Source organism: Lissotriton helveticus, chromosome 4_1 (assembly GCF_964261635.1).
Source record: "Lissotriton helveticus chromosome 4_1, aLisHel1.1, whole genome shotgun sequence".
In the NCBI taxonomy this organism is placed as follows: domain Eukaryota; kingdom Metazoa; phylum Chordata; class Amphibia; order Caudata; family Salamandridae; genus Lissotriton; species Lissotriton helveticus.
The window spans coordinates 1050056410-1050071035 of record NC_136063.1 but is presented as its reverse complement, the minus strand read 5'-3'; the positions used below and the strand labels follow the sequence as shown (position 1 = coordinate 1050071035).

The following is a 14626-nucleotide window of genomic DNA, read 5'->3' as shown; positions in this document are numbered from 1 at the left end:
CTGCAGCAGAATGACATATCCTTTGGATTTAGAAAGATATTCAAAGAACTTGCGTCTTTTAACAGGGTGGTTGAGACCCTTAACATTCAGCGAAATTACAGTGAGGTTCTCCGTTAAGGAGTTAGCCATAGTCACCTAGCCAGGTGGCGCTGAGGGAATTCGCTCGTGTCAAACAGTCATGGGCAAAGGGAGAAGTGGTAAACGGAGTTGACCAGATAATCCCTCTGTGGAGGGGTGTACAATCGAACGCAATGTGCGTATCGTCACAGCAGGCAGTATAAGAAAAACCTTCGCAACAAAACAGAACCAAAAAGCAGTAAACAAAATAAGTGAAAACTACCAGTGAGGTGAGAGACCTCGAGTATGCCCCCGCTACCCCTAAACCCCCTCTCTCCAACCACCCCCTCCCCGCCCTCCCCCTCCCCACCCTCTCCCTCCCCCCAACCCTCTCCCTCCCCCCTCCCCAAAATACGAAAGATGGAGTGTGTGACAGCAGCACCGTCTGCTAGGAGAACAGAGGATATTAAAGTGGGCCATGTAGTTTCAGGCTGGGCAGGTTACAAGAGGAGCCAACAATAGACCTGAACAGTAGTTGCTGACTAAGGAAGCAACAAATCAACAAGTACAAGTGAGAGGACAATGGGTGGAGACATCGGAGCAGCTCAAGAGTAATAAACTGTGCACGTCCTCGGCATATCCCCCCTATGATCAACATGGCATAGACTGTTCATAAAGGGTAAACAGAGAAACAACCAACAGCCCATCAGGGGCAAAAAGCACACCTAGTGCTGTAGCCTAGTGGCCAACCAACGGGGTAAATTGCAAGATATGAAGAGAAAAAAAAGGAAAACCGATGTTACTTATAAGCCCTGTAGATGGGTACATCAGAGCAGATCTAAAAGCATAAGTTGCAGTCGGCAGCATCATACTTTCATCAGAATCAACATGGCACAACATGTACAAAGTTAAGCAAGGATGCAATCAGTAGCCCAACAGGGGCAAAAAGGATATCAGCGGGGTGAATGGCATGATAGGAACACAGGCAGTACTCCTAGCCAATATAGAAGGCCAGGATTATGATCAAGTGGTGCAATTGGATGCATGGCATATCAGGTATTTTAGGCGTCTTGAGAGTCCGTTTTCCTGTTATTGGACGATCCGCTCGACAGGTCCATGTTCTTGGTTGGAGCTCCATCCAAGTAGTTTGCTAGCTCACGTGGATCAGAGAAGAAAAGTTGTTTGCCAATGTCAGTGATTCTGAACTTAAATGGGCCAGCAAAGGAGAACAGGATGCTTTTTGCTTTCAGTTTGTCCCGGAGTCGGAGGAAGCCTTTCCGCAGATCTACTGTTTCTGTAGTAGGGGATCTCTGTGTATAGTCCTAATCTAGTGAATAGTCCCGCTCATGTGTGGGGACCCCGGAGCAATCAGAAATAATCTCTTAAGCTGTCTTTAAGTGCAGTCCTGCATAGACACTTAAGAGAGAATTTAAAGACAAATAATACAGCCTATACTTATCAGGCTACACTGTCCAGTACTTCAACTAGCTATTCCACCACAGTCAAATACAGCACAGCCTACCAAGTTTTTCTCATAGAAAAACTTACCCTTTTACCAAGAAAGCCTCTGGAAGATAGAGAGGAAGGGGTGGACAGACAAGCCCCATAGGCTGCCATTATGTGGCTCAAAAAGGGATACTGTGCCTTTAAGGAAACTTTCTAGAACTCTCAGTATCCCAGAATGCACAGCAGCTCCCCTCCACTTCCAGCTCTTTTTTCCGGCTCCTGCTAGCAGGACCCTGGGGCATTGAGCTCTCCCTTTTTAGGGTTTATTTACATTTTTTTGCACTTTTAAAGTGTTAGAGTGTGTTCACTCGACGTGTTTTTAAGCCTTCTTTAATTACTGGTGTTTTTCTGGTAATTCTGAGCCCTCATTTATCAAATATGCCTGCCTTATTTGATAAATGCCCTGAGTGCTCTAGGAAGAAGGCCAAGTCCGATCCACACGAGGTGTGTATCCTGTGTCTCCCTTCTGCACATGTTCCTGAAGAGTGTGAGATCTGCCAGACTTTCAACTCCAGGACCCTGAAGGACAGACAGAAGATCAGGCTCCAAGGACTGGAGCAAAGAAAACATCATGGTCAAGGCGGGTCTGGGCATGCTGGATCTGCTTCATCTGCCCGTGCTGATGCCTCTGGGGGGCTCCCCAGTGAGTAGTAGGCCAGAAAACGCCACCGGTCTCAGTCGACGTCGATAGCCTCGACGTCGAGAGGAATGACCACGGTCTGTTTCCCGTCTCCCCAGGGCTCTGGGTCGAAGCGGCGTCGACGTTTGTCGTCGAGGGGACTGGCGTCGAGATCTCCGTCGAGGTCGACGTCGGGTACAGATTCATTGTCGTCGTCGACTCATCGACGTCGAGCGCAGTCACGCCGGCGCTCGCTGTCGACGTCGACTAGGCTTTCGACGTCGAAGAGGAGATCGTCGACGTCGAGAAGATCATCGACGTCGAGACGAAGAGCGTCGAGGTCAGGGAGATCTTCGACGTCGAGAAGGATAAGTCCGACGTCGAGACATAGATCATCGACGTCGAGACGCTGTTCGTTGGCGTCGAGAAGGCGTTAGTCGACGCCGAAGAGGCGCTCTGCGCCTAAGAGGAAGGCTACTTTCTCCAGGAGACGTTCTGACGCCAGAAGCTCCTCCAGATCATCGGGGGCACGGCGACGACGCCGTTCACCGACAAGGGGCACGGCCTCTCGGTCTCCCCAGTCGGGTCAGGCTTGGAAGAAAAGAAGAGAGAAGTCTCCGGGTTCTGTGTACTCTGTGGTATACTCACCCCCTAAACCGAGGTCGCCTTCACCACCGCCTCCGTTGCCAAAGGACCCGCCCCCTCGGATTCCGACGCCACCTCCGCCGCCACCTCCTCCTCAGCACCCTCCTCCTCCGCCGCCTCATGGGCTGCCACGGAATCCACCTCCGCCACCTCATGGGCGGCCGCCTGCTCCACCGAGGTCGACCTCGTTGCCGCGCTTTCCGACTCCGCCTGCAGGGCGTCTTCTTCCGAGGCTTCCGGTCAGGCCGCCACAACTTCCGCCGCTGAGACCTGCGGAACGACCAAGGCCAAGGAGGTCTAGATCCCGCTCCGGACGGAGAGGGAGATCCAGGAGTCGCCGTCGTTCGTCTACTAGATCTAGACGGCGCCACAGGAGGGGCAGGTCTAGATCTCGTACGGATTCGTCCAGCGCCAGGGGCTACTCTCCTACCCTGTCGGGGTCCCCTCGGACGAGGTTGTCGCCTGTGGACGACATTATATCCTTCCAGGATGTACTGCTGAGAGGGGCGAACAAGCTGGGCATAATGCTTACTGTGCCCTCGCCGACGACCTCAGTCATTTTTGAGACCCTTCATAAGAAGCAATTGTCTCGACCTCATTTGCCGTTAGTCCCGGGATTGGAGGAGCCCGCCATGGAGTTGTTCCTCACTCCTGCGACTACGAAATCAGCCCCCTCCAGGCTCCAAAAAAAGTACAGAGCTCCTGACTCGGACCCAGCATTTCTCAGGGTGGATCCTGCACCGGATTCGGTGATAGTGACGGCGGCGCGGAAACAACATGCCACCACCCCGTCATGCCTCCAGACAAGGAGAGCCGCTGGATGGATTCATCAGGCAGGAAGATCTGCGGGACGTCCACCACCTCCATGAAGGCCGCGAGTGCCTAGTCGTTGTTGGGAAGGTACGATCGGGCTCTGTGGGAGTCCCTCCAACAGTTCGCTGACCTCCTTCCCAAGGAGAAGAGGGGGGATTTCATGGAGATCCTGAACGAGGAACTGCTGGTCTCAAATCAACTGATCAGCGCAGCTGCGGATTCATCGCTCCTGGGAGCCCATGGGTACTGCCATGGAGTCAACCAGAGACGTCATGCCTGGTTACGGCTTACGTCCTTGAAACCTGAGTCCCAACAGAGGGTGGCCAACTTACCCTTTTCGGGCGAGACCCTCTTTGGAAAGCACGCTGACGATGAAATGGCCCGGATGAAGGCTGAGGCTGAAACCCTGACAGCGGTCGGGTTGGAGAAGCCCAAGGAACAAAAGAAGACCTACCGCCTGTTCCAGAGACGGTACGGGGCGCATGGCAGGGGGCGAGGCCAGCAAACTGGACAGCAACCACAACAGCAGTTCAAGAGGAGGCCCTTCCAAAAACGTCAGAAGGGCCGGGGTGGGCAGCAATCTGCCACCGCGACCAAGGGCCCGGCCGGGTCTAGGCCCTGAGCTGTTACTTCCCCGTCCTCCGTTACCCACTCCGGTGGGGGGAAGTGTCCAATACTACCTGGCAGAGTGGAGAAAAATTACTCAGGACGAGTAGGCGCTGAATATTGTTTGCAATGGATACAGTCTTCGGTTCATCAGCCGCCTCCAGCAATTCCACCGGTTTGCTCGCAGTTTCAGCTGCGCGAGCTCCAGGCGGAGGCCAATATCCTGTTAAGAAAAAGGGCGATAGAAGACGTCCCTCTGTCTCAAAGGGGAAGAGGTCTTTACTCACGGTTCTTTCTGGTACGCAAGAAAGACAAGAACGAGTTCAGGCCCATTCTGGATTTGCGGCAAGCAAACAAATGGATTCGCAGGGAAAAGTTTCGCATGCTGTCTTTGCACAAGATTTACCCTCAACTGCAAAGGGGAGACTGGCTGTGCGCGATAGACCTACAGGATGCATACTTCCATGTGCCCATTGCACAGAAACACCGGAGGTTCCTGCGATTCCATGTCGGCGCCAATCATTATCAATACACAGTACTACAGTTGGGGCTGAAGTCTGCGCCCAGGACCTTTTCAAAATGCATGGCAGTGGTAGCGGCACACCTGAGAAAGAACAAGGTGTTTGTTTACCCGTACTTGGACTATTGGTTGATCAAGGCATCCTCCTTCGCGGAAGCTCAATCGCACTTCCAGAAGACGTCCGTTCTCTTGAACAAGCTGGGGTTGCACATCAACATGTCCAAGTCTGTCCCGACGCCGGTCCAGTGCCTCCAGTACTTGGGAGCCTCCATCAATACACTGTCAGCAAGAATGTCTCCTTCGTAGGAGAGACGTTTATCACTCCTTCGGAAGGCTCAGGCTCTTATGACCGTTCCATCTACAACAGTGAGGACTGTGTCTTCTCTACTGGGGTCGATGGCCTCCGGTATCTTTCTCACGCCACACGCACGGCTGCACATGAGACCGCTGCAGGAGTGTCTGGAGGATCAGTGGGACCAGAGGCGAGGAAACTGGGACGACAAGATACGGCTGTCTCTGCATGCTCTACAGTCTCTGAAATGGTGGTGTTCAGCGGGAACCTCCTCAAAGGGGTTCCCTTCTACAAGGACATTCCCACTCAGACCATCCTGACGGATGCTTCTCTCCACGGCTGGGGAGCGCATTCCGGAGAGTTACAGATACAAGGAACGTGGTCCCCGACGGAGTCCACGTATCATATCAATTTCCTGGAACTCAGAGCGGTTCACTTGGCACTGAAGACCTTTCATCCGTCCTTTCAGACCAACTCTCTGCTTGTACAGACGGACAATACAACCACGATGTATTACTTCAATAAGCAGGGGGGTTCGAGATCGCGCATTCTGTCGCAGGAGGCGCAGGCGATCTGGCACTGGCTGCTGGCCAGAGGACTGACGATAACGGCTACCCATCTGCCAGGTGTGCAGAATGTTCAGCCGGACGCGCTGAGCAGACTGATTCAGGAAAACCACGAATGGGTAATAAACGACGAAATACTCAGAGACGTCTTCGCCAGGTGGGGCACTCCAGACGTGGATCTGTTCGCCACCGCCGAAAACAGCAAATGCTGAGACTTCGCGTCCAGGTATTTCCAGCAGGGGACGCTGGGGAATGCACTATGGATCAACTGGTCGAACAGCTTTCTGTACACTTTTCCACCCATTCCCCTGATTCCGGCGGTGCTCATCAAACTGTCCCAGCCCAGGGCGCGGATGATCCTAATTGCCCCGGAATGGCCCAGACTGTAGTGGTTCACGGACCTGCTTCACCGGTCTCTTCTTCCTCACATACGGCTGCCGTGCCAGCGGACCTTCTCACGAAGTTCGGGGGACAGATGGTACACCCCAACCTCTCAGCTTTGTGTTTGGCGGCATGGCTCCTGAGATAGTGCAATATGGCCATTTGAATCTCCCTGCGGAGTGTATGGACATACTGAAGGAGGCTAAGAGGCCTTCCACTAGGACTTCTTATGCTTACAAATGGAAGAGATTCTGCATCTGGTGCAAGTCCGAGAACTATGATCCGACGACATGTAAGGAAGATGTCATCCTTCCATACCTTTTGCATTTGGCGCAGTCTGGCCTTAACTTCCATTCCATTAAGGTCCATCTAGCTGCGCTGACTGCCTACAGGAAATGCCCTTCACAGACTTCCTTTTTCCAAATTCCTGTGATAAAGGATTTTTTGGAAGGTTTGAGGAAAGTGTTTCCTCCTGTTCGTCTTCCTTCGCCTTCATGGGAATTGAATGTGGTGCTGTCCAGATTGATAAAGGAACCATTTGAACCTTTTCATTAGGCTTCGCTACAGCACATGTCCTGAAAGGCGGCGTTCCTCGTGGCCATTACATCGGCCCGCAGAGTGAGTGAAATTCGGGCATTGTGTTGCCAAGAACCTTATACTGTATTTCATGCTGCTAAGGTTGTAATGCGTACTCACCCTAAGTTTCTTCCTAAGGTTATTTCTGATTTCCATGTTAACCAGACTGTAACGTTACCTACATTCTGGGATACTGAGAGTTCTAGAAAGTTTCCTTAAAGGCACAGTATCCCTTTTTGAGCCACATAATGGCAGCCTATGGGGCTTGTCTGTCCACCCCTTCCTCTCTATCTTCCAGAGGCTTTTTTGGTAAAAGGGGAAGTTTTTCTATGAGAGAAACTTGGCAGGCTGTGCTGTATTTAACTTTGGTGGAATATCTAGTTGAAGTACTGGACAGTGTAGCCTGATAAGTATAGGCTGCATTATTTGTCTTTAAATTCTCTCAAGTGTCTATGCAGGCCTGCACTTTTTATTTTTATTTTTGATTGCTCCGGGGTCCCCACACATGAGCGGGACTATTCACTAGATTATGACTATAACAGAGATACCCCTACTACAGAATTGGAGTTACAGGTAAGAAACTACTCCTTCTTTGGAGAAGTCCTGGGTAAATATTATCATCTGTCCTTCCCATAAGATTTGGTGTTTTTTCCTTGCATGCTGCAGGATGGATTCGACGTGTTGGTATCTAAGGGGTTTGCAGATTAGCGGGCGAGGGCCCTTTCTACCCTGGACGGGGAAGGCGGGGATTCTGTGTGCTCTGTCTAGCTCGAACTCATGCTGGAACTTTATCCCCGTGATCATTGGAATCCATGCTTTAAGGAATGCCACACATGAACCAGCATCTCTTTCCGAATTTTCTGTTACGCCAAAGATACGGATATTCCCCCTCCTGTTACGATCTTCCAGCTCAGCATTTTGACGAAGAAGGTCATCCGTGGTGGTTTGAAGGCGCCGAATCAATGTTGAGGATTGTGAGGCTTTGTCCGCCACGTCGCTCAAGCGTTGCTCTGCTTCGCCAAGGCTCTTATTCATGCTACTCATATCCGCTCTGATCGCTGTGAGTTCCAGCTGCATAGAGTCTGTATTGCTTTTGGCGGAGTTAGCAAGATCATGAACCTCAGCGAGTTTTTTAAGAATCATGTCCATGGTGGCCGAGATGTCGGCCCTCGTTTTGATGGGGGAGTCCGAGATTGTAGGTCTGGTCGCACTTTCTTGTAATTATTCCTTCCTTCCCTGTCCGCCATTATGGCACAAGGAGTGGTGCGAGGGCAGCAGATAACATCGAGGCCCCATAGCAGAGAAGGCAAGGTCTACAGATGAGGTTCGTCAACTGTCGTGCTGGTCTCTGTGGGTCTCACGGTCCAATGAGTGGCTCCATGTATTGAAGTGTGGTGAAGGTCGAGCCGCAACAGTCAGCGGTACCGGTGACTGGTAGTGAGTAGAGTAGTCAGGTAGGTCTCTGGCGATTTGGGCTACCGTACAATGGGCGGGATATACCTCAGGTGCCAAGTCACAGGCGGGCGAGTAGCGGTAACCGAGACGAGCCGTCCCAGGTGACTCTTCAGGATGTGGTGACCGTGTGCCGAATGGGCGCTCGTGCTGTTGTCAGGCGCGGATTTGGTGGGTGAATTGCGACTAAATATAGCAATCACTGCTGAGCATAGCACCATTGTAGAGTGTTGAGGCGCGATATGGGCTATACCAAAACGTGGCAGGCAGAGTGTGCCTCACCCAGTAAGCGTTGATGGCTTGTATGGCTCATAGGGCGACATAGGAAAAGCACAGGACCAATGTAGTGGCAGCAGATACCCAAATCTCGGGATCCAGTGGACCCAGTGGCATGGTATTGCAGCTGGTGGAAAGTCAGTATTGTAGTACCATGCTTTTGCGGAGGAGCACAGAGCCAGGGAACTCCAGACACACAGTGTGTCTAGGGGTGGTTCATTGGTGGCTAGCAGAGGCAGGAATCATGGCAGAGTGTGGCAGAGCACCGAGGCAGTAGCAGGCTAAAAGCAGGAATCGGCGGGCATTTTGGCGCGAATAAAAGGAGCGTCTTCATAGCTGCCATCTTAAGGTCAGGCACACGCTGGGGGCTCATGTGGCAGGAGTGCCGGTAGCGGGGAAATCGTGCACCCACCTCAATGAAGGAGGCCACATCAGAGGTCCCAATGGCTGGCAGTGCGCTCGTTAAGCGGGACACAGGATTACGAGCGGGATCAAGGGCGGAGGTGTTCCTTCTATCGGAGCGCCGCCATCTTAGGGCTCCGGTCCGGAGAGAGAGAGCGTGAAGCCTCGCTTAAAAGTAAGGCGAGAGTTGCGCTGGTGGCCTCGAAATATCTTCATATAGAGCGCGGCAGGCAGCGCTGTTCATGGCATGGCAAGTCAAAGCGGCAGGGCTGGTGTGGCGCCTGAAATCTGTAGGAATCGCTCCTCTGCCTACAGAGCGACGCGATCAGGCAGCCATCACCGCTGCCGTCCAAGCCACGCCCCCCAGATTGAAGAAAGATTAAATAGCTTTGAATCACCGGCCAAGTCCAACTTCGTGTATTGAGGGCCTTCTAGTCAAAACTAAGCTGCCGCTTATATCACCACCCACCGGAAAAGCTCAGCCCTTGCATGAGGCAAGCAAACCTGGCGCTGTAAAAACCATTAAAATACCTTTAAAGAAACCTGTACGTTCAAAGAAAATCCCAAGAAAAATCCCCTCTGCAGCTTCTAGTCCACCTGCCGCCATGGTTGAGGCTATCTCTGAGCTAGCTAATACCTCGAGTGAATTCGCACAATCTAATGAGAGCCTACCGGGCGATGATGTTTCCTCCCCAGCGACAGTTGCAAATAATTCCCTAGAGGAAGCCTGGAAGATCGGAACATGGCAGCACTACAGAAGGATCTCACACTTTACATATCCCCCAGCAGCTGCTCCACTGGTGGTGGTCCTAGAGAATGTGCCGGTATTGCGGGAAGGACAGGCCAAAACCACAGAGCAATTATTGTTTAAAGTGATGCACTGTTTGAACCAACGTTTTAAGGGTGTAAGGATCTGGAAAGGGGATATATTTAACCAAATGATTATGGCCAGAAGATCTGCCTGGATAGGACCCTCCAGGAAGGAAGTATGGGGAGATTGTGTGGTTGTAAACTTTAACAATAAGTATATTGTCAGACTGGGTAGTAACTTAGATAGCCATCCTGACAAAATTACTGAGCTGCCACTGTGTTCATTCTATGGACCCCAACCCCACTTTCGGAAAGAATGGGCCCCTCTTTGCGTGGTGAGACAGCCATGGGCATCACTAAGGAGCCTACTTAGATTTACAGATCTAAGCCTCGCTAATAGATTTGCCCCTCTAACTGACTTAGAAGCATGTGATTGACTGCAACCAGTCCTCTCAAACCCGATTGAGAGCACTGTTATCCAGCCTACACTAGCTCCTGACATTGCTGAGGGATCACAGTTAATTCTAATCAACTAGAGAGTAGTGAGATTCTGATATCCCCTGTATCAAACGGTAGGCCGGCTTGTTCCTCGATAACCATTATCTCTTGGAATATCGCTGGCCTTCCAGCTAAGATTGTCATCTGATTGGTCATCCTTTATAGAGGGGCATGATGCCATTGCCTTTCAGGGAACATGGTCACAGAATATGATTTATCGTCCAGTTTATTTGGCCTTTGGCAAATCAGCCATTGTAAGACAAAAAGGGAGACCCTGTGGGGGCTTACCATCTGGGTAAGACAACACTCCAGGTACCAGGTTGAAGAGGTATTAATGGATAGCCCTGATACTTTGGCCATTAAAATTTGATCGAAATATGTTCCAGACTTAATACTGGTCAATGTGTATGCGAGATTGAATGCGGGTTGGAAATTACCATTAACTGTTTCACAGTTAGATACCTTTATTGAAGCCCATAGAGGGATAAATCACCTGATAATTGCAGGTGACTTTAATTGCATTTTCGAGCCCCTCGGCTATGAAGACTGAGGCCTTAGTAGAGACGAGGATTCCAATTGGGGGATCCTGCTGCTAACGCTGCCTCCAATAAAAAAATGGACTGAGGCAGCCTATGTCTTGAGAGAGGCCTAAGGGCTGTAAATGGGAGGTCGTTGTCAGATAGCAAAGGCCCTCACACTTTTAATAATGGGATAAGAAGTAGCCAAATTGACTACTTTCTAATCAACCTAGAACTATGGCCCCGACTTCTGGATATGAAGATCCAATGAAGAACGGAGAATGACCATAATCCTCTATTGCTAACCTTAGAGATAAAGGGTCTGGAACCACAAATGGTTCAAGATGAAATTGTGACAGCAGATCTAATTATGTCACATGATTGTCGCCGGCTAAAATGGGCAGCGGTATTAGAAAATGGTAATACTCTAGACCAGATAAAGTCAACAGTTGGAAATACATTAATACCTATATCTGATAGAGACTACTAGCCGCAGATTCCTTCACATAGAATTATCCCCAGGCGTGAGACTGGATCCGGAAACGTTTTGCCACAGCATCCCTGTGCACCGGGGGCGGGGCGACATCACGCGAGTCCGCCCAGGCGTCGTCCGCGCATGTGACATCTGTGAGGTCACATAAGCCCCACCCCGACGCGTCTACATCAGTTTTCTTCATAGAACTTTTCCGCACCACAACTTGGAGCCACCAACAAAAAACTGTGGGAGCATGGGAACAGTGTGCGAAAGAGTATACAAAAAAGAACCCCATAAAGAACAGTGCAGCACCGCAGTGTCCAATGGCAGAGAGAGAGGAAGAACAGAGCAGAGCCTGAGCAGCCACCCCGCCAATACATAGACAGCAACCCCTCCCCCCGGAGACAGGGAACCTGTGTGAAGTCATGACACATGTAGCAAGCCTACAATTACACCCCGAATCAAGGAAGGGAAGACAGCCCCAACAGGCAGGAACAACCAACCTCCAGCCCCCCCAGCCTAGAGGGCATCCACCCCCCAAGAAACGCCTGGGGATAATTCTACGTAAAGTAATCTGCAGCTAGAATCGTCTCTACCAGATACATAGTTACCAAAGGTAAGTAACTCATACTTCAACCAACCCTAGTCACTCATGATGATTCTGTCTCCGCCCTCACGAAGGTACATGAGGACCTTTTTGCTAAGCTGAAAGTCTTCTTTACCAAGAGTAAACGATCTAGCAGGCAAGAAATCCAAAAGTCAACAAAGTGGTATGACGGGGCATGTAGGGCGGCATTTAGGCACCTCTCCCAAGCCATCAGGTCGGGAGTACCACAGGAGGTTAAAACCGCACGGTCAGCATATCAAAAAAGTGCAATGCACGGCAAAGAAGACTTTTGATGAAAAAAGATGGAATGATCTTTTGCCCTCAAGTAATGGGAGAAATTGACGGAAATTTTGGCAAACAGTTAAATGGGGAAGCGGAGAGATAGGTCCAGCACCAGTGAATAATGTGGCACCAGAACAATGGGTCTCGCATTATCAGGCCCAATTTGCTGCCACATCAGGTACCTCCATACTTTGCCCCAAAATAGTCTGACACCTTACTAACGTTTGGGATAGGGGAGAAAGAAAGAGTCTTGGATGCTGCTCCTACTGGTAGGGCCCCTGGCCCGGATTGTATCCCTGCCGATATATTTAAATAGGTTATAAACTAATTGGCTTAAATACATTCACATATTATCCAACGCCCTAGCCAGGGTAGCCCCTATCCCCAAATCCTGGCGTGGTGCAGAAATAATACCCATATACAAAAAAGGGGACAGTGACAGCCCAAGTAACTATAGGCCTATAAGCTAAATTGATAGAATACAAAAATGTGTGTCTAGGCTTGTGTTGTCGAATTAATACATGGATAGATGACCATGATATTCTATCCACTTTCCAAGCTGATTTTCGCCCCCATGTTAGTACTATTGACCAAGTCTTCAGGTTTATGATGATTTACTGGAGCACTGTGATTTTAGCTGGGGGGACTTTATACGCAGCATTCATAGACTTAAAATCAGCATTTGATTTGGTCCCCCGGTTTAATTTATGGGATACACTAAAGGAATTAGGGATGCCTCACGAACTCCTACTTTTTATTATTAAACTGCATGAGTCAAAGCAGGCACAGGTACGCTGGGGCCAACAGGGCGAACTAACGGATCGTTTTCCAGTAAGCAAAGGCATCCGACAAGGGTGCGTTTTGGTCCTTACACTTTTTTCCTTATTTATAAATAAGGTTGCCTCATACTATACTGCCTATCCAACTGATGCACCTATTCTTACCGGCTCGAAGGTACCACTATTGATGTTTGCAGATGATACCTTAATCTTGTCCAAAACTCAATCAGTTCTGCAACGTGCCCTTGACAGATTTACCATCTTCTGCAACGACCATGAGCTTGTAGTAAATGTAGATAAGACAAAGTTCATGGTCTTACATAGGCACAAAATAGTGAAAGGAAGAGTATATATGAATAAGGCTATTTTGGAATAAACAGACACCTTTACATATCTGGGTGTAACTATGGGCAAGAGGATGAACTGGAAACCCCAGATAGATTTACTGGCCCTTAGGCATAACCAACTTGCATGAGCCCTACTGAAAAAGCATTGACTTTCCTTTACCAAACCAGTAGGGCCTGCTTTAACTATTTATAATGGGAAAATCAAGGCATCGATAATTTACGGTGCAGAGCTCTGGGGCTTTGAAAATGTAACTCCCTTAGTTTTAACCCAAAATAGGTTTCTGAGATCTCTAACTGGTCTTCCTCAATCCACCCCCCTTAAACCACTACTCCTAGACTTGGGATGTAATTCTTTCAAGGAGATTGTGGGTTTTAGACCCCTCGCTTACTGGAGACGACTTTGGACAACACCAGAGTTATTACCATATGCAAATGCACATAAGAGAAGTAGATACGTCCTCTAAAATTAAGTGGCTGCAAAATATCAAGTGCACACTGGCTGATATGGGGCTCAGCCATCTGTGGGAGGACCCTGTAGGTAATTTGTTCCCATCGAAAAATGATTCTAAAGCATTATATTGGGACATGGTTAACCTTGTCCATGTCACTGGTGAGCAATACCTCTTTGATAGCCATTATCCTGGATCACAAGTATGAATATAGGTTTGAAGCCTATTGAGATTTTATTGCTAGACCATGTGACAGGAAACTATACCACCAATTTAGAGTTCGGTCCCTCCCCATAAAAACATTCACGTCAAAATGGCACAATGTACCAGATACCAAATGCCCTATGTGTCTAACGGCTGAAGAGTCCATTGCCCATATATTGTTTGTTTGCCCTGCGTGCAAGTGCCCTCGTCATAAATGGCTTAAGTCGATCTGTCTTAACCTTGGCACAAGATCATGCCAAACGGCGCTGCGTATTCTGAAAACCGACACACGCGAAGATGTAGCAATAGCAATGGCGAAGTTTCTGAGTTGGATGTGGGACATTTGAAGAAATTGTTTGAAGGCTTTAGCTGCTATTGCCCCCCTATGATTAAGTTATGATCTATATGTTGTGTGGGGACCTCTGTGTGCACTGAATCTGTATAAACAATTTATTTACTTGCTGGTGTCTTATAAATGTGTTTGGCTAAGAAAATCATAGTGATTAACCGTGTATTGACATCAAATGCTATTCACTTTTATAATATTTTTTAATATATATAACTTTATATTTAAATGAAAAAAAATCTTCTCTTTGTTATGTTTTTAAGGAATTCAAATTTTAATGATATTTTATGTACTATAATTGTCTTTTATGATTGAAAATATCGAATAAAGACTAAGTAAGCTTCCACAGCTTAGCTTTCTAAGATCCTGTAATGCTTTGACATTTGATGGACTTTCCAGTCTTATGCCTAAAGGAGTAATAAAACAGTAGTTACTTTGCTGAGTGACATTTACTTTAAACACTTGACCTGTCCTAGTGGTCATTTATTATTTGTGTGCAATGTTCTATCTCCCTTCCCTATTTGAGAGTACATCCCTAAACATGGAGGAAATGGGGTTTTTAAAACTGTTTAAGCATCTTTATTTTTTTGATCATTTAAT

General features: G+C 48.9%; 1 protein-coding gene across 3 annotated transcripts in view; it reads left to right on the top strand.

Moving 5' to 3' along the window:
• The window catches only part of ICE1 (interactor of little elongation complex ELL subunit 1), a 1011762-nt gene that overhangs the window by 560953 nt on the left and 436183 nt on the right, over nt 1-14626 (top strand). The gene's annotated exons all lie outside the window — the stretch shown is intronic.